This window comes from Chinchilla lanigera, unplaced genomic scaffold, assembly GCF_000276665.1.
Source record: "Chinchilla lanigera isolate Chin_1 unplaced genomic scaffold, ChiLan1.0 scaffold00050, whole genome shotgun sequence".
NCBI classification, from domain to species: Eukaryota; Metazoa; Chordata; class Mammalia; order Rodentia; family Chinchillidae; genus Chinchilla; species Chinchilla lanigera.
Window position 1 is genome coordinate 9956567 of NW_004955451.1, and position 19679 is coordinate 9976245.

The window sequence follows — 19679 nt, forward strand, 5'->3', positions numbered from 1 at the left end:
CGAAAGATAATGTCGGCATTTTGCACTTGCTGTGTGACACGAACTATCCTATAAAAGGCAGTGTAATCTAACATATCATATGAATATGCTACCAAGAGAATTTTTTAAAAATGCATAACAACTGAATCAAAACACATTTTTCCCATCTAAACTAGCAATATCCAGATTCTCCCATGCACAGGAGATGGTGTCAGGGAGAGAGGATGAAAGAGTGTGGGCCAAAGTTCTGTCTGTTGGCATTTTGTTAAATGAGGAAGGACCATTTCTTAACCTCAACAAAATAGGAAATATGAAAAGACTGACCATGGCAACGAAGCTCGCTGAGATACCTGCTGTCACTGATGTCACCTCAGGAGCGTCCGTGGTCAGGACTCAGAAGATCGGGCCAAGCACCAGCTAAAAATACCGGACCAAGTGGATGCTGGCAGCGTGGGGTCAGAGGACAGAAAACCAAAATCAGAATGGAGGCCAAAACGTACTGTAGCTTTAGTTCAGAAGCAAGGGCAGGGGTCTTTGTCTTTTCCTAACTCTCTTGCCTCACTCTGGTCCTCTTTCTTCAGCAGCTCACACTTGAGTGGGGAAAGAGGCAGGGAAAGAGCAAGAATGTTAAAGAAAAGGTACAATAGACATTGTGAAAAGGGAAGAAACTACTCAAAAGGAAAGAACCACTGGGATGGGGAAAGGAGAAAAGAAGGAAGGGGGAAAAAGATACGTATGTGTATATATATATATATATATATATATATGCAAGATAGCTAAGAGTGTACTACTAAGTTCTATTAGTTCACTGAAAGGAACCGTTAGTGCTTATATTGTTTGACCAATTTTGCACGCCCATATGTGGTAATCTGTGCAACTACTTTGAAGATAACACTATGCAGTATAATAACCATTGCTCATTTCCTATCATCTTGTTTTGAAATTTGGTGTCATTTTTATAGCTTTTATTTCCTCTCTTTAAAATGAAAAAAAGATGGAAAGGAAGGCTGGAGAGAGATGTCAAAGTTTTTTTAACTGATTACATGTGTGAAGGTCACGTAGTAAGCTGCTGAGAGGAGTCGATGCATGGGCCCCACTCAAGGCACTAAGAGAGGGCCAGCAGCATAGCTGGAGTTTCCATGGTTGGTGGCAGTAGAAAGAGCAGTGTTCTGGCACACCTCATCATTCGGGGCCGCTATGTCTTTCTTTTCCTCGTTTTTCTCTTGAGTCCACTGCATGAGTTGTTCAATGCTCAGCAAGTTACCAAACCCTTCTGAGCAACTCTGTTCGCATCTATTATCAGGCAATAATAAGCATTCTTAGAACCTTCCCACAAGAGGAAGACAGGCTTGGTGAGGCAGAGTGGGTAACCCAGGAAAAAGCCAGCTGGCTGCCAAATAGCCTCAGAGATCAGCATCATTACCTCGATAAATTTATTATGGCACATCAGGTCTTTGGCACTATCTACATGGAAACTGGACCACATTAGTTCACCCAGAAATGACCGGGTGTATAATAATAATCTTAAAAGAATACAATTGACACAAGCCTTATTCACATGAAATTATATAAATACATGGTATTTGTTATTATAATTGGGGAATCCCTGTCCAACAGAATGTGTATATGTTTTCCCTCTGGGGAATCTTTGCATGTGCAAGATGTCCTGGAGATTATATTTCTAATTATACTGTGGTACCTTGTGAGTGTGGAATTAGAGTACTGAAAGGGATCCCCTCCAGGACATAGTAAGTCCAGCTAAGTTAACTCTGTCCCTACAGAGAACATTCTTTTGCAGTGACCAAAATGCCCATAAATAGCTACTGGTGGTCACTCCAAGATTTTACTCCTCTTCCCCACATTTTTGATGGTTTTCCTTTGTCATCATCCTTTCCTTATATATATTCTATTCTGAGTTGGCTGTTGCCTTAGACAATCACAGGACATAATTTTTATCTTTCCTTTTGATGTTGACTTAAGTTTAGCAGTTCTGGTTTCCTTGTTTTCAGCTAAGCCTGTTTGGCATAACAGTTATGAATCAGTTCCTTCAACAGAGTTTGTGTGATATAAAAATGCATGAGCTCTATAGAAAAAGCAGATGAAAGGTTAACTTAGCTTAAAAATATCCTGTGGTGACTTCAATCAGATTGCTGGAACACTTACAAGGTACAGAGCACCATGTCTGGGAGCAGTAAAGTGACAGTTGATACATGATTCTTACTCAAAGTGAACCCAAAATCTAAAGAAGAACATACACTGTGAACTCATGACTCAGGATAACCAGGGCTCCAGCAGGATTGATGCAACATGTTGCCATGGCTCATTCTGTGCATCAGTTTGGCTAGACCATGGGTACCACCAGGCCCATTTCATCAAATATGTCTTTTTGTTGCTGTGAGTGTACTTTTTCTTAGGTGAGATGCTATTAAATCAGTAGACTTTGAGTAAGCCAGATTACCTTCCACAACGTGAGTGGACCTCAACTAATAAGTTCAAAACCTTAAGGGAAAAAAAAATTTGAAGTCCTCTGAGGAAGGGAGAATTCTGTGTCCAGAAATCTTTGGCCTCAAGAGGGAATACCAACTCCTCCTAAGGCTTCCATCTTGCCACACTGTCCTACAGATTTTGGATTTGCAGTCTCCAAAATAATTACTAAATGAGCCAGTTTCTTAAATCTCTGCTCTCTGTCTCTGTCTCTGTCTCTGTCTCTGTCTTTCTCTCTCTCTCTCCCCCCTCTTCTCCATCTCCCCTCTCTCCCACATTCTGCTGGTTCTGTTTCTTTGGAGAGTTGACTAATATAATAATACAGATGTAAATATGCTATCAGCAGCTCTATCCATGAATGTCATAAGGGGAAGTCTGCTGAATATACTTGGGGATGCAGCCACACTAAAGATGCAGCACAGAAATTTAGAAAATCCGTATCCTTCATGGCCTACTTGAGTGCTGAATTAACCATGTGTTATGGTTTGTGTCTGCATGTCCCCTTAAAGACACATGCAGTCATGGGGCGGGCTTTTAGAGTTTATGATTGATCCATGGTCCAATGCTGGGATTATGGGTGTGAGTGCTACACCCGCCCTGGGGCGGGTAGTTTGCATATGTAAAAAGAGGCTGCTTGCCACCACTCCTCCCTTTTGCTCTTGCTGCTTTTGCTTGCTGCTTTTGCTGTTTTCCACCACCATGAACTGTTGCCCTCTGCCATGTGCCCCTCTGCCTTGGAGCGAGCCGAGTATGGACTGAAACCTGAACAAACTGTGAGCTAAATAAACCTTTCCTTCCTTCATTTTAGGTATTCCTTCCTTCATGTCAGGTATTTTGTTTCAGCAACAAGAAAAAAAGTAACTAAGACACCATGGAACTGCATCACCCTTGATTTTGTTTTGGGAAATTACAGCCCTCTTATGGCTGGAGTTACTGCATGTCAGAGTTTCTCTACTTTCAGCCTAAAGCATTCTTTCTGATTCGGGGGTCTCAGTGCAAGACTGAAAGGCGGAGGAAGGTAGAACTGGATCTTGACAACACTCAGCATTACTCGAAGTAGAGATGGCAGGGAATGAGCAGAATGGCAGACAGCACGGGATGAAAGGGGCGGCAGCGCATGTCGGCTACGGGAAGGAGTGGATGCTTCTGTCTATTAGGAGGCAGGGCACAGGATGGGGCACGATGAAAGAGGAAGGGGGAGCCAGATTTTAAAATGCTTCATGTTCAGTGCTCAGGAATCTTGACACCACCCCTTTAAATATAGGGAAATTATAAGACACCCACAGTCCAAAGTACATTTTATTTATTTATTTTTTTTTAAAGATAAAAGGAGGGAAACATTAACAGACATACAACATTTTACAACATATCACAAGCACAATACAGACAATACAGAGTTACAAACAAAGTGGTAGGGAATTAACAATGGTGGTTGTATTATATATTGATATCTTCAAAGTGGCTTCTCATGAAAACATATATAGACATGCAATACTGCTTCTGTCTTCTATTTCTATGCTGAAAGAAACTGTCAATGAGTCTTTGGTTGACCAAAGTACATTTTAGAAAGCTAGTCATGGGCACAGTGATGGGCACATCCTCACCCAAATGAGGATAATGCAGGCAGAAAGATCTGTGAGGTAGGTATTTTTTCATTGTCCAGGTAATGGATAACAGACTTCTAAAATAAGACTATGCGACCAAGAATAGTGAGTTCGTCACAATACTGCAGAATTAACACAGTTTGCTTAGTAATGTTTAGAGTGTATCTATAAAAAACAATAAAATGTATTCTATATCACGTGTATATAGCTCATTCATAATTACATATAGACACATTCCACACATTAAAGAATAGTCATGCCAAATGCTTTATATTCACCTCCAATTTATCCAAAGCAGCAGGAAAACAGGGCTTTCTCTGTAGAAGCTGCACTATGCTAAGGACAGGGACTGCAGAAAGAGATAACTGCTATCTTCTTGGGACTTACAAACTAGTGAGGATTTAATTGCTTAAAATAAGTAATAGCTCCCTTTTACCCCCAGTATTTGCTTCATGTGGTAATGTTTGAGAGGGAAATTCCCATCTTCCTGTTCAGACTAGAGTAACACAGTTGGCGTATGCTTCAACTTTTTTTTTTTTTTTTTTTTTTTTTTTTTTTTTTTTTTTTGGTTTTTCTCCGGTACCTGGAACCGAACTCACGACCTTGCACTTGCCAGGCAGGCACTTTGCCGCTGAGCTAAATCCCCAGCCCCTATGCTTCAACTTTTAAAGGATTCAATCGGGGTGTATATTTTTCCAGTGTTATACAGCCCTACAGCTGGCTGAGCCTCTTTCAGACTCTCCCACCTCCAAAGGCTCATTCCAAGCTCACTGGGCTTGAACTCCTTGGCTCGTTTGTCCATCACACTGTCCTTAGACACCTGCTTTCAGCATCGCCACACTTGGTCACGGGGGGACAACATCCCAGAGGATGTTCTCTGTGGCCTCAAGGAGCTAAGCATAGTAGGGAAGAGAGTACTATCTGCTATCCTACAGTCTTCTGGGATTCACATGGAGGGTATCTGGAAGCCACCAAATCCCAAAAGATAACAGGGCACCCTAGAGGAGAGAATGCAGAGAGGGTGAGTCAGATTCTCCTAGGGACAAAGAAACAAAGCAATTTCAGAAAGGGAAAAAACTGGGCACAGGACCAGAAGCATGGAAGGGAGAGGCTGTCAGGGGGCCGAGAAGAACTCAGGCAATGAAGGCTGAGCAAATCAGCAAGTGCCGATTAGGGAGGGATGCACCAGCTTGGAGTCGATTTTACTCTGAAGACATCGAGGAGCCAGGGCAGGGATGAAAACTGTTAGAGATCTCACATGAGAAAAGAGGGTAGGGTGAGCTGAGATGTGAGCAGTAAGGACCTGGGGAGGACTCGGATTTAGACAAGACTTCGACTCCCCCTACCTGCCACTCCAGCAGGCTTGAACGCAGCAGAGCTTCTGCGGTTGTTAAACTGACTTGGAACAGAGCAGAGAGGAATCTTCCACCCTTATGAAAGAAAAAGACAGAAACAAAAGCCTGATTTTGGAGACAGATGTTCCTCGGCCCTTGAAAATACATTGTTAGTAACAATAATAATCAATGAAAATAGCAGTACAGACTGCTACTAAGGGAAAGCACTTAGATTTTTCAGGTCCTGGAGACATAATCTGGAGATTAGGAAGGGGATCCTTGTGGAGTCACAAGAAGCTAACAAGGGAGGTTATGATGGACACTAATAAGTGGGCTGAGAGAACCATTCCAGGCAGAAAAATGAGCCTGAGCTGATAGGCAAACATGGGCAAGATGTACAAGAAACAGGAAAAAGATCACATCACCAGAGCATTAAATGACAAAGTTGAGATAGTTCAAGACTGAACAGTCAGGAGCCAGCTCAGGGAAGGTCTTGTGAATTACACCTAGTGCTTCAGTAGAGATCCTGGGAATAAGAGAAGAGTGAACAGCTACAAAGTATGATTGAAAAATATGGTACAGGTATAAAACCAAAAGTAGTATCAGAGTAAAAGACAGTAACTCCCCGCAAATATCCCCCCTTACTTCAAACGCACTTATCCCATCATTCTTGCCACTTTTCTGAAGCAGCTCTGAAGTTCTCTTTTGTGAGGGTTTTCAGTTGCACTGTCATGGCTGCCTTGATGTCCTGGGTGGATTTAAAATATTTACCTTTCATGATTATTTTTGACTTTGGAGAAGAGCCAGAATTCACACCGTGCCAGATCCACTGAATAAGATGGATGAGGCACATCATAATATTTTTACGAGCCTGCCTTTCTGCTAGATAGCACTGACAACAACATTGAACATGTATTTTTAATCACACTTGGTAGACACTCAGAAAAAAGGACTTCCAGAATGCTTCAGAAAATGGCAAGAATGATGGTGTGTACTTCACATGAAGGAGAGTTTACTCACGTGGAGTAATGACAACGTGTCTTTTACAGTGATAAATTTACTTACTCTGGAATCACCAGGGGATCGTGATACTGAGTTCCTAGGCCATCTGAATGATAGTAGAGGAGCTCATAGCTGCCATATATGATCAGGTCTTGGTCTCACAGACTGCACATTGGCTTGCCAACTCTTCCCCTGGTGCTTCACTGAAAAGCAACTGAAAATGGTTCACTCAGGCCAGTAAACTCTTTCAGCACGTTATTTCCCATCCCTTCCTTGTTGAGTAGTTTTTTAAATCTCAAGCTTTTTAGAAGATGAATGTATTATGCCTAACTACCTGTTGCTGAAGGTTGAGGTCTGACTAACTTTGTTTTACAAACTCACCAGTTTGCTTAAAAGTCTTGAGCTAGACATCACTAATGAGTATAAAAGCTGTTGCTTCTCAACCATCCTATAAGGAAAGCAAGCTGTACAGGGTTAGGGGATCTCACTGCTCTAGACTGGTCTCCCTAGGGTCATGTATGCCTCCAGTTCCTCCATGAAGTAAATAGTTCCTGTACTGGTTTTCTGTTACTGCATAACAATTGCCACTCCTTTAGCAGCTCAAAATGACATACATTAGTTGTCTCACAGTGTGAGTGGATTAGGACTCTGGGCACAGCTTAGCTAGAACCTCTGCTAGGAGCCTCACAAAGCACAAATGCTGCCAGTCTGACTCATGCTCATCTGGATCCAAGTTCAGGCAGGTTCTCAGCAGAATTCTGTCCCTGTAGTTGAAGAACTAAAGCTCTTGGCTCCTTCAGGCTATTCCTGCTCCACAGTTAGTTTACAATATGACTATTTCCTTCTTTGAGGCAAAAAGGAAAGTATTTCTCCTTGACTCTCTCTCCCTCCTATGGAAAGCTTTAGACATCCTTTAAAGATCAGACCTCTTCACTATAACACTACATTTGATTCCTCCAACTCAACGAACTGAGAATATTATTTACATTTGAAAAATGTCTTCCTCTTTGCCAGTTAAAGTGACCTAATTATAGAAGTGAAAACTCAGCAGACTAAAAAAATCCCATCCATCCCCAAGAGGGTGTACTGCAGGATGTGGAAATCCTGAGGCCGGTTTAGAACTTGGCCAACCACAGTGTGACGTGGAACAACACTACAAAATTCTCCCAAAGTGCTCAATCCAAATCCACCACAGGGTGGCTTTTGAAGAGGAAGCAGACATTGTCCAGAGATAACATCTTCAAATGTTGAAGTGGAAAATAACATTTTTGAATGGGATAATTATTTTTCTCATTTTTACTTGAAGGGCATCTGCAGAAGAAAACCGAAGCTAGCTCTCTACACCACCCCACCCCAGGCTTCTGAGACAGTTTTCATAATTAGAACAAATGTTGATGATGAAGGGGAGGCAAGGATCTCATATACAACATCAGGGTTTGGTTTGGACATCTTGTTGGCAAGTGGAGAGGCACAGCAGTGCAGGAACAAAGGAAAGAGCTAGTGAGTGGGTGGCACCTCTAGAAAGTGTCACTGACTGGTATCTCTCAGAGACTCATCGGATGCCGCCCCAGTTTGTTCTTTCAATCACTTTTGTCCTGCTCTCTTCTTGGCCCTTTTATCATCTGCCTCTCTGCACTGAGGGCCTTGGGCTCATGTTCGGTGACCATGCCTTTTTGTGTGCTCTCTGAAATTTAGAATTTGGTCCCACTCCTTTTCTCTCACCTACAACTCTATCTCTGACCAATAGGTTTTGCTGATTCTGCTGCCAGAATCAGATCTAATTCAGGATGAAGATTCTCTCTCTGTAGGAATTTACTGCATGGTCACCCCAACCTCATTCAGGCTCTTCCTAAAGAAAAGAGGATTCTACTACCAGTAAGATTTATTTTTGTTTGGCTGGCTCCAAGGCAGAAACACCATGGCAGGGGTACAGAGTAGAGGAAAGCTATTCAAAAGTTCAAAAGGCAAGTTACCTAGTCTCTTAGTACAGTGGCGTAGAGTAGACATTCTGCTTCAAAAAGCAGGAAAAGAGAAATAGGAATTAGACCAAAGTAAATCCAAACTCCAGCAGGGAAACATTAAATCCCAGAGCTCCTTGTCCAGCATCCAGGGCATATAGTCTTGTGACTTAAGATCCAACCTCACCGTTATGGTCTTGCTCACTGCAGCCTACATGGACATTCTCTTGGGCTGGTTCCCTTCACTGCACATAGCTTTCCTCAACAGACATTCCACATTTCTTGCATCTGCCATTGCCTGGGGTCCCCATGGCACCTACAGCTTCATACCCACAGGTTCATGCATTGTTCTTTCAGGAGCTCCCTGAGGAACTCTGATGCTGTCACACACTACTTATCCTCCCAGGCCTTCCTTTGAAATCTGGGTGGATACCCTTGTGACTCCACAACTCTTACATTCTGTACTCCCACAAAACCAGCACCATGTTGGTGATGGTAGAGTCTGCTGCCAATTGGACCAGTGGCTGGACTCCCTTGGACCATGGCTGCAGGATCATGAGTGTTTGAATTGACAAATTTTGGGAAACTCTTCCTTAATATCCTGAAGGACCAGGGCATCCTGAGCTCTTTTCTCAAAGCAAAGTCTTTGGAAGGAATTCATACTAAGATTTTTGTACTGTCCTAGTGCAACTTTTTTGTCCATACTGAGAATTGAACATGGGACTTTCACACTGAGCTATATTCCCAGACTCCATTTTTTGAGACAGATCCTTGCTTAGTTTGCCCAGGAGGCAAACTTGCAATCCTCCTGCTTCAGCTTCTCAGAGTGCTTTGATTACAGGCATGCACCATCATGCCTGATCTTGCCTTCTTTTTAGCAACTCTTATCTCTGTAGGAACATGGTATAAACACTTCTTTTCTTGCCAAACTGCAAGTTTTTCAGTTTTCTGCTTTACTTTTGGCTCCTGATACTCTCTATAAATCTGGCTCAAAGAAGCCAACAGAAGTACTTATGCTATAACCTAAATGTTGGGCTGCCTTGAACTACCCTCCACCAAATTAATGAGTCCATATTCTTCAAACCCAGCCTCACACAAAATTTTAGGCAATGAACAGAATGTAGAACAGTTCCTTACCAGAACAGAGTATTCATGGCCCCTAGTCCAGTTCCCAATAGGATCCTCATTCCCACCTGAAACTGTCTTTATTACCTACTTTCCTATCTTTATTCTGGTCTTTGGAACTCTTACCAGAATTGCCCATCAAGCTCTGCTCACATTCTCTAGCTCATGTCTCCAAACATTTCTAAACTGCTTCCACAAACTATTACCAAAAATTTCTGACCCACATGGTCAGAGTTAGTCACAGGAAAAATCCCACTTCTCCTGTAACACTTTTCTGTATTGGTTGGCTTTTCATGGCTGCTACACAAAACATAGTGGAGGAAATGGTGTATTTTGGTTCACAGTTCCAGAGCTTTCAGTCCATGGTTGGTTGGCTCCACAGCAAAAACATCACTGTGAAGCAGGATAGCAGAGGAAAGCTCACCTCATGGCTGCAGAAGCAGAAAGCAGAGAAGAGCCAGAGCAGAAGGGGCTAGGAACCAACATCTCATCCCTGTGACCATCCAGACATACTCAGAAATGTGCTTCATTAATCTCCTGAGCATCTGTCAAGTCCAACAAGTTGACAATAAAGATTAACTATCACCTTGTTGTAAAAAAATTATCACAAATTTAATCACTAAAAGTAATACAATTCTAAAGGTTGGAAGTCTTATCATCAAGATATCAATGGGGCTGCATTCATTCTAGTGGCTATGAGGAGAAGCTATCTTATTGCCTTTCCCACCTTAGAGAGGTCACCTGTTTCTTAGATCATAGCTTCTTCCTGACTTGACTCCAGCCTCTGCTTCCATTGCATCTCCTTCCGTGACTCTGATCCACCTGCCTCCTACCTTTGGGTTGGATTTAGCCCATCTCAATAATCTAACACAACTTTTGCATTTTAAGAGCCTTAACTCAATCATATCACCAATGTCCATTTTGCCACTTCAGGTAACACCTTGCAGATTCTGAGGATTAGGATGAGGCCATATGGGGAAGACTATTATTTTGACTTCCATAGTCAATCCATCTCTACTTCTCATGGAAGCATAGAAACTGAGCACTGCGCATTACAGTTGTCAAAAGATTTTCACTGACATTTTTCATTCAACCTAAACCACGTTTACAATATTATTCTTCTAAATGAAAAAACAAATGAAGTCAATGAAATCATTAACTGAGTGTGCAGTGCAAGTGTGGGAACCAGTACAACTTACTTCAGGTCCAGTGTGCATCCCATTCCAAATAGGTTAATGTGATTACCAAGTTTCAGAAAGCTTTTTCTGTCATCTTCTCAAATAAAAATTTTATTCTGAAATAAGTTAAGTTTGACAGAAAAGTTGCAGAGTTAAGACCAGGGGTTCCCATATACCCTTTACCCAGCTTCCCCTAATGTTAACTTTTGCAAAGCATGTACTGCATATTTATCTCCATTTGGAAGCTGATCTGAATGGATTACTATTAACTAAATTCCAGATTGTTTTGCGAATGTCTGTATTCGTCTTAAAGTTCTTTTTATGTTCTGTGATCTAGTTTGGGACTCCGCATTTAGCTAACATTTAAAATGTTAACGTGTTCTCAACATATGTTGTGTCTCGTTGTGATGACGTGTACAGGAAGACAAGCAGGTTTTCTTCTCACTGATCAATACATATGTAATTTCCAACAAAGATAGGGAATTATTCATGGTGATGGTGGTAGAAGAGATAAATGTTGGGGCTAGTCCTAGAACATAGAGTATTTTACAAACTAGAATACATTCCAACTCCCCTTCTGATGCTGCACTTCATGATACCAATTTCTTCACTAACAAAATATACATATATTTTTTTGCTTGGGAATAGAATTGCATTTTAGTTTCTTCCCAGGATAACACTTGGAATTTTAAAAAGGCTTGTGACATACTGATTGATCAGACAAATGATTATCACTGTTGAAAGTGGTCAGTGTAAACAAGAGCTGTGTGAGTTCTTTTAATTATTGTATTTTGGGGGGCAGAAAGTGAGTGGATGAGCACAGCAATATTCTGAACTGTGTATTTGTTGTTATTAGTTTTCTTCTTCCTTTGGATCATGGTAGCAACAAGGATTATTGGAAAATGCTCACTGATTTTTGCCTTATTTTTCTAACCAAACACGAAATCCTACACAGGTCATTTAGTATGTTGAGATCTTGATTTCCTCACATAAAAGTCAGGGTACTAAACTGCATGGTTTTAAGGATCCATTCCAGCTTCAGTATTCTCTGAGGGTTCGCTAATATGATATAAGAGTGGTATGGGAGATATCACCAGCATTAAGAAATGGAAGCATTAGATATTAGATATTAGCAGCATGAAGAGATAAAATCACAGGATGACTTTATGTTTTCATTATTGGTATTTGGAAGTGGAGTTACTGTCTTGTCTTTACATTTCTGATGTAAGAGGATCTGATTTAATTGGCATATTCTCAATATAGGATTGTGATGTTATACTGACTCACTCTCAATTATAAATAATTTCAATTATATTTTTCCCAGAAATTGGATGAATATCATTCAGAATTTACTCTGAGCCTGATATATGTGAGACACTTTATGAGAGACTGGGAAGATAAACACAATAAACCACAGCTTCTGATATTAGGAACCCACAGCTAGTTTAGAGACAGACATGCAAATCATGCTTAGCCTGCTAAGAGATGTGACACAAGTATGGTGTGATCCACTGGATACACAAAGGAACCAACTATATGTGCTTTTGGGGTCAGAGAAGACTTCACAGATGAAGACTTCTGGTGAGACAGTATTTAAAAGAGCTAAAGGCATCTTCCAGGTAGACAAGATGGAAACCATCACTGCCATTAGATTAAACATAATGGCATCTGAACTACTACTAAATAACAAATTCCAAACTTCTCATGAACAGTAAGCACTCCTATATATCATTTCATCTGTGATGGTCCCTATTATTACCACCCATCAGCACTGTAGAATGCAAAGTTCACTGTACTCAGAAGACCATGCTTTGAGTCCTACTCCATCATGAACCAACTCTATGATGCTTGGAAATCACCAATCCCCTCAGAGCCTCAGTTTACTCTCTTGTAAGCTAAGTACAGTAAACCTGTGCCTCTAATATTTGTGTGAAAATAAATTATTTATTAGACCTAATTATGCCTTACAGACTGTGAATGTGTACAACCATATTACTACTTTTATTACTGTAGTTTTGCCTTATACTCTTTCATGTTGCGAGAAGACCAGCTCAGATATACTACCACTCTGAATCCCTCATAGATCCTTCTAATCCAGGGAAGCATTAAGTTTTTTCTTAAAGAGAATAAAAAATAATAAAAAAAAATAGAAACAATACAGAATTTCACTAAATAAGGTGATGGGAATTCAACAATGGTTATTATATTGCATATTGATGTCTCCAAATTAGTTGTTCAGATTACCAGATATAAGCATGCAAAATTAGTTTTAAAAAATGAAAAGAAGAAAAACATTTTAGCATTGACTGTTCCATTCAATACACCAGCTGACATCAGCAGTACAGTTTTTCCAGCTATCTTGTGTATATACACATATATATTTTCCCTTTCTTCCTTCTTTCTTTCTTTTCTCCTTTTCCTTATCCCAGTTGTTCTTTCCTTTGGAGCAGTTTCTTTCACTTTCACAATATCTATTGTACCTTTTGCATTTTATTTACTCTTTCAGGTTATTACACTAGGAAGACAATGTGATGTTTACACATGTAGGTCCGATTTGTTTCACTTATGAGTATGGTCTCTAGTTGCATCCATTTATCTACAAAAGCCTCAAGTTTATCTATTTTATAGCTGAGTAATACTCCATTGTATAAAAATACCACACCTTTTTTATCCATTCCTCAGCTAAGGGATCTTGGTGTTGTTTCCATGATTTAGCTATTACAAATTGCACTGCTATAAACATGGGTGTACATAGATTGCTGTGTTATGATGTTTTCGGTTCTTTTGGAAAAATAATCAGAAGGGGAATAGCTGGGTTGAGTGGGACCTCTAATCTGAGTTTTTTGAGAAATCTACACACTGATCTCCACAGTGGTTTCACCAGTCTACACTCCCACCAACAGTGGACAAGCGTTCTTTTTTCCATACAGCCCCTCCAGGATTTGTTATTGGTTGATTTCTTGATGATAGCCATTCTTTCTGTGGTGAGATGGAATCTCAGTGTTGTTTTAATTTGTATTTTTTGAATGACCAATGATGTTGAATATTTTTTCATATATTTATTTGCCATTGTATTTCTTCATCTCAGAAGTGTATCTTCATCTCAGATTCACATGTTAACGACAGCACATTGCACACAAATATACAGCTTCAGTGCACAAGTAATTCAGGACAGACAGGGTTTATCTGGATCACGTCACAGCCATCGGGAGGGAACACTCTTTTAGGGTGAGCTTTTGCTCCTATCCTTCTTAGAGTTACATGACTTTCGTGGGTAACACACTAACCCCTGGTCAGTCAACCCTGGTGCCTTTAGCAGACCTTGAGCTCTCCTTCTGGAGCTTCAGGCCATAGCTAGTCAAAGGTGTACTCAGACAGGCACGGTGTAAATGAACTGTCCTAGGTGTGAGCAGAAACATGTTCACTGTCTATAGAGAATTAATATTGGAAGCTTCTGTTCTACTTTTTATTATCTCCATGTGCTGAAAAGTTTGAAAATTATGATGATTGAAATATTCCTCCTTCCAAAAGGTCTTTTGTTGGTTTAAGCCCTAAACAACTGATGTGATTACAGTTTAGTTTAGTAATAGATGTAAAATCTTCAATTTAGCACATTTTTGTTACTTGTTCTCAACTATGGACTATCGACACAGAAGCTCATTGGGGGACCCTCAGTTATTCAAGGAGCCTCCTACACGTGGGGACTCTGGCTACACATTAGTTTCATGAGCCTCCCTTGCAGGTGGGAGGGAGTCCACTACTCTTCCTTCGGGGCTGATCCTAAGGGTTCCAGGTGGCCGTCGGCCGTAGGGCGATTCCTGCCTCCATGCCTGTAGGCCTACATATTCCTGAATCTAAACTGTTTGATTCAAAAACACACAAAAATATCACTATGATTAGGAAGACAAAGAAAAAGAATTTGCTTTACTTCAGTGACAGTACCCTGTATGACAATTTGGGGTTTTTATTTGTACTTAAAAGCGCTGCAGCAGAATGTGAACTGCAAGACACAACATTTTTGCTCAGTAAGTGATTTTTCAGCTCATACATTTAATATTTTATTGATTCTGTATAATACCCTTAACATTTAAATTTCTTTGCAAATTGTTTTCTCATCCTGAAAGAAAAGATCAAGGCCAATTAATTCTTTTATTCTGATTGGTTATTACAGAAAATAATTGTGTTGCTTAGTGAGAAGATATTAAAAGATTATCTGTTCAAACTTCAAATAGTTTAAGTGTGTCTTTCTGTAGAGCCTTAGGCTTAGTAACTTTCCATTCACTGAAAACCCATTCAGGGGTTGGGTGACTCAAAAGCACAGCTCCTGACTGCCTTCTGGCCCTGAAACAAACAGATTTCTCTGGGCGAAGGCAAATGAGTTCACATCCGTGGCATGGCCCCATAAACCCTTGGCTTCCCAGCTGGATACAAATCCTCTCTTCCCTCCTCCTGGTAAAGCCTATTTGAAACACTTGCCTTGGTTACCTTCACAAGCCACAGGCACAACTTTATTGGAAAGCAGCTTGGAGCTGTAATGGTAAATAGTGCTCATTGAGTTGTTGTGTGCTAATGGGTTTGTTTATGGGAGACGCAGCAGGCTGCTTTCACCTCAGGTTTTGCCTTTTTGTCAGGTGGAAGATAATCAAAGACAGCAAGACTATAACCCCCAACCAGGAACCTTGCTCTTTATGCCTGCAAAAGCTTGACAGGGAAGTGCCTGTGAACTCTAATGGAAGCTAACATTCTACAACATTCTAAAAAAAGACAAACTATGTAACAAAAGCTTTTTTGTAGCAAACAGCCAACAGGAGAAGATCTTACTTTAGAAATCTGGCAACATAAGCGAGTTGACTTCCCTTCCCTAAAGCAGCTTGCCTTGTGTCCCATCTGAATGACAATAGCTGGGGCTGGGAATGCCTCTCTGCCCACCAACTCACTCTGTGTCCCCTTATGAAGGGCTCCAGAGTGACTGTGATCATGTTTTGCATCCAGCTGCAAAGATTGTCCTCTTGCACATTGTTTTCTGACTCTAGCTCTGCGAAGCTCCAGACCCTTCACTTACTGTAGCACTGCCTCCCTTCACCAACGATTCTGCTTTTGGACACTGTTTTTTCCTTTCTGAGAAGTGCACATTTCTAGATCTACAGTTTCTAGATCGGAGGTCTTCTTCCCAGCCTGCTGTACCTTTTCTTCACCATTTCAGCTCTCACAAGATGGTGTTCCAGAGTCTCCTTCTCCCTTGTCTCAGCCTCAGTGGTCACCTGCTTTCTTTTTACTACAAAATTTCCAGCATTAGTTCCATCCTTTTCCCCGTAACAAACTCTTACCCCAAACTTTTAAGAAACTTTGTCATATATTGTGGTATGATCGTGGCTCCACTTTATAATTTTCCCAGTTCCATTTCAGTTTTGCTTTGTTCTTTTTTTACAGAAAGAATATTGGGTCCTCATGTGTCCCACAAAAGGTCTTTCTTTTGTCCTGATACTTGAATGACATTAGTTATAGAATTCTAGTTTCAAAATTTCCTTCCATCAGATTCTTCTAGGCATTACTTATCATCTTGCAAATATTATACCAAAAGCAGCCTGATGCTACTGCAGATAAATGTTCCCTACTAGCCCACACATGCCCTTACTAGTTTTCAGTACATTATCTCTATCCTTGAAGTTCAGAAAGGGCGCTAGATGTGCACATTGCGTGTTTGTTGTTTGTTCTCACTGTGCTGAAATTCAAGTTCCAACAGGGCAGAATATTTCTTTTCCTAGTTTCCTTACTGACATAAATGCTAAGAACAAGCTCCGGGAAAAAGTGAAGAGTTCACTAAGTCTTACTGATTAAATGAACAAATATTCAAGTTGCTCCGTATATTACAGAAATTCTCTTCTATTATTTCTTTGATTATTTTCTCACATTTGTTCCCTCTGTGCTCTCATTCCCGCTAGATTTTAGAACATGTGGATCTATCTTCTAAGCCTTCCTTTTCTTTCCATCCACAATTTTCCTATCATTTCCTTGCTCTCATAAGTTTATCTCTTGTTTATACTGAGATTTGGGAAATTTCCTTATTTAATCTTCACATACTGACTTTGGCTTTAGCAAAGTTCATTCTTGTGTACAAGATTTATATTAACTTTTTAAGTTTGGCAACTATATTTTAATTTGTAAAAAAACTCTTCTTGTTTTGCACTTGTCCCTTTTCATGAGCATTTTCTTGTTTTGTGGATATTTTTCTAAATTGCTACAGTCATACTAATTGGATTTTTAAAAGTTTTGTCATTTCTTTGTTAATCTTGTTTTTATTTGTTTGTTTGATATTTATGCTGCTGACTTCCCTCAAATGTCTGGCTATCACTGGTGGTTTATTCCTATCGTAAACAAAATACTCCATCATTTCACACTGGGAACTGGTGAGGTTTACTCTGCAGTCATGCTTATTTTTGTCATGGGTTTTTACCTTGAATTAAAAGGATAAAAATGGAGAATGACGAGAGAAACCAGCCGGAAGACTTTGACCAAAGTGAATGGGAGAAATAATAGTGGCAACAGAGTGCCAGAAATGAGGATGGAAATAAGTTAACTGGTTCTGGAAATGCTTTGGAAGTAGTGTCTGCAGACCATACTGATGTACTGAATGGAAAAAAAGTCATGAAGGATAAACGTTAAATTTGAGGTTTCAATAACTAAGTGAATGACGGTACCCCTGTCTGAGTTGGTGAACTATGGAAGATACAGGCTCAAAGGAGGGGGAGTTAAATGATCTCTTCTTATCCATGTACATTTTCATATTTGTGGAGCATCAGGAAGTGCCATCAGGATGGCAGGACAGTTCACATTTGTTTCCTGGCAACATACCACTGACGGTTAAAGCTACATAGTGAATGGCACTGCCTAAGTGAAAACAAATACAGTAGTTCATAAACATAAGAATAAGACCTAAGAACAGCCAATGTCTTTGGAGATGGGCAGAAATAGGAAAATCTCACTGGCGATTTACATTAGTATGGTATCCATGAATACAGTGAGGATTTATTTAGCAAAGTTTGTATATGATACTTTGGGCCAGGCGTGATTCTCAGTACGTAGCTAGTAAGTGGCAGAGTGTGGATTCAGACCCAGGCTGCCTAAGCCCAAATCACAGCCCTCAGTGTTCTGTTAGGTTATCTGGCTGAGCACCCTGAGGTGTTACATAAGACCCAACCACCAATGAATATGGCAAGTGAAAAATGGAAGCATATATGCTCTCGTTCCCTACTAGACCCTGATTCATTCTAGCTCCTGCCACTTAAAGTCATATCACCAAACCTATAGCTTTAATAACAAAATAATTCTTACCTGTTGTTTTATTATATTCCCTGGCTAACATAAGTTTAGACTTCGCAAATATTCTGATGCGTTCCTAGCTGGTTTTCATTTTCTCCATGCTTCAATCACTTTTATTCATTATAACCAGATTATTGAGAGCAGAAAGGCATCCCGCTTTATCCTTGATCAAAAACCTTCAGTGTCATCACCTATCGCACGAGGTGATGTCTGCACTCCTCTGCTGATACCAACGCTCTCTGTAATTTGGCCTCAGCTTCCAAGTTCATCAGTCACAATTCCCAGCATGTACCTACTGCTGTCAACCTGGACTAATTTAACTGTTCCCTATTTGTGTCCTCCACATTCCCAGCTCAGCATCTTTGCCTTACCTTTCAGCACATTTAGATTCTTTTCTATCCCAACCCAAGAGCTCCTATCTCTCTCTCTCTCTGCCTGACAAAATCTGACCGATCACATATAATCCAGCCTCAAGGACCTCCCTGCCCTTTATAATTCCTTGATTTTTCACTGGAAATGATCGAATTCTCTCCTAAGAACTCATTGACTCTGCACTCTTCACAGGAGTATCACTTTATGGGGATTTGTGTGTATAGATTTTCAAGTCCTGGTGGCCAAGTCATCTGTATCTTTTCACCCTCTATAATGCTTGCACCAGGGCTGGCTACAGTTGGTGATGAACCTACTTACCTACTTGATTAAACAGATGTAGGTACTTTCCCTCTCAGCAGCTTTTTCCTCTCTCACTAGTACCTGAAAGCACTCTCCCCTTTTGTCTTGCTTTCTAGTGGGGTGATTCTGCTTCCCGAGTATACTTAGTCCATACTCTAAAAGCAAGGATGCTAAGTGACTGACTCCCAGGTTAATCCTTTTGCAGGTAGGATGAACTTTGAACAAGACATTCTCGCCTCAGTTCTCAAGGGAGAAAAAAGAATAAAATCCCTCCCTCCAAAGTTTCTTTTTAAATGTTTGGGAAGGTATTGGGAGGAACTACAATTCCTAGATAGGAACAAAGTCCCCAGAATTCATTTGTTTTTATCTAAATAAGAACAAATGGGAAGTTTTCAGATTTTTATTTTGCTAATGTCATACCTTTTTCACACAAAAAAACCATTTTAACTGGAATTTATTTTTTAGTTGAAGAGAAAGTTATGAGGTAGGTAGCTGCAACACTTTTAACAGTTTGAGTATTTTGACCACAAAAATAAACACCATATATTAAGTTATAACTTCATAGCTTTAGTAATAAAAACAAGACATTAAGTCATATATACAGTGTGATTCAATTTTGTTTTATATTCTCTCATAACTATGTAAGAAAAACTTGGAAGGAAAACTGCAATGTATAAAAATTGTTTATCTCTGGGCAATAGAGTTATTTTCCTCTTTTGTACATTTGTGCATTTTTTTAATAATTAGCGTGGGTTACTTATATATGAAAATTTTACAAAAATATACCTTTTATTTAAAAAGATGAATTTTGGAAAAGGAAAGTGTTACTTAGAGTTATAGAGCCTATGTAAAGTTTTGGACTTAAAAAAAAAATCTCAGTCTTAGAAAAATCCATCTTACAAAGAATAAGTGGAACCCAAAACATACAATAGATGTTGGAAAAGGGAAAGAAATTGCTCAAAAGAGGAAACAACTGGGATTAGGGAAAGGAGAAAAGGAAAGAAAGAAAGTAAGGAAGGGAAA

At 40.1% G+C, this 19679-nt stretch overlaps 1 protein-coding gene across 1 annotated transcript in view; it reads left to right on the forward strand.

The window, feature by feature from the left end:
- Nucleotides 1-19679, forward strand: part of Ca10 (carbonic anhydrase X) — a 484596-nt gene that overhangs the window by 78799 nt on the left and 386118 nt on the right. The gene's annotated exons all lie outside the window — the stretch shown is intronic.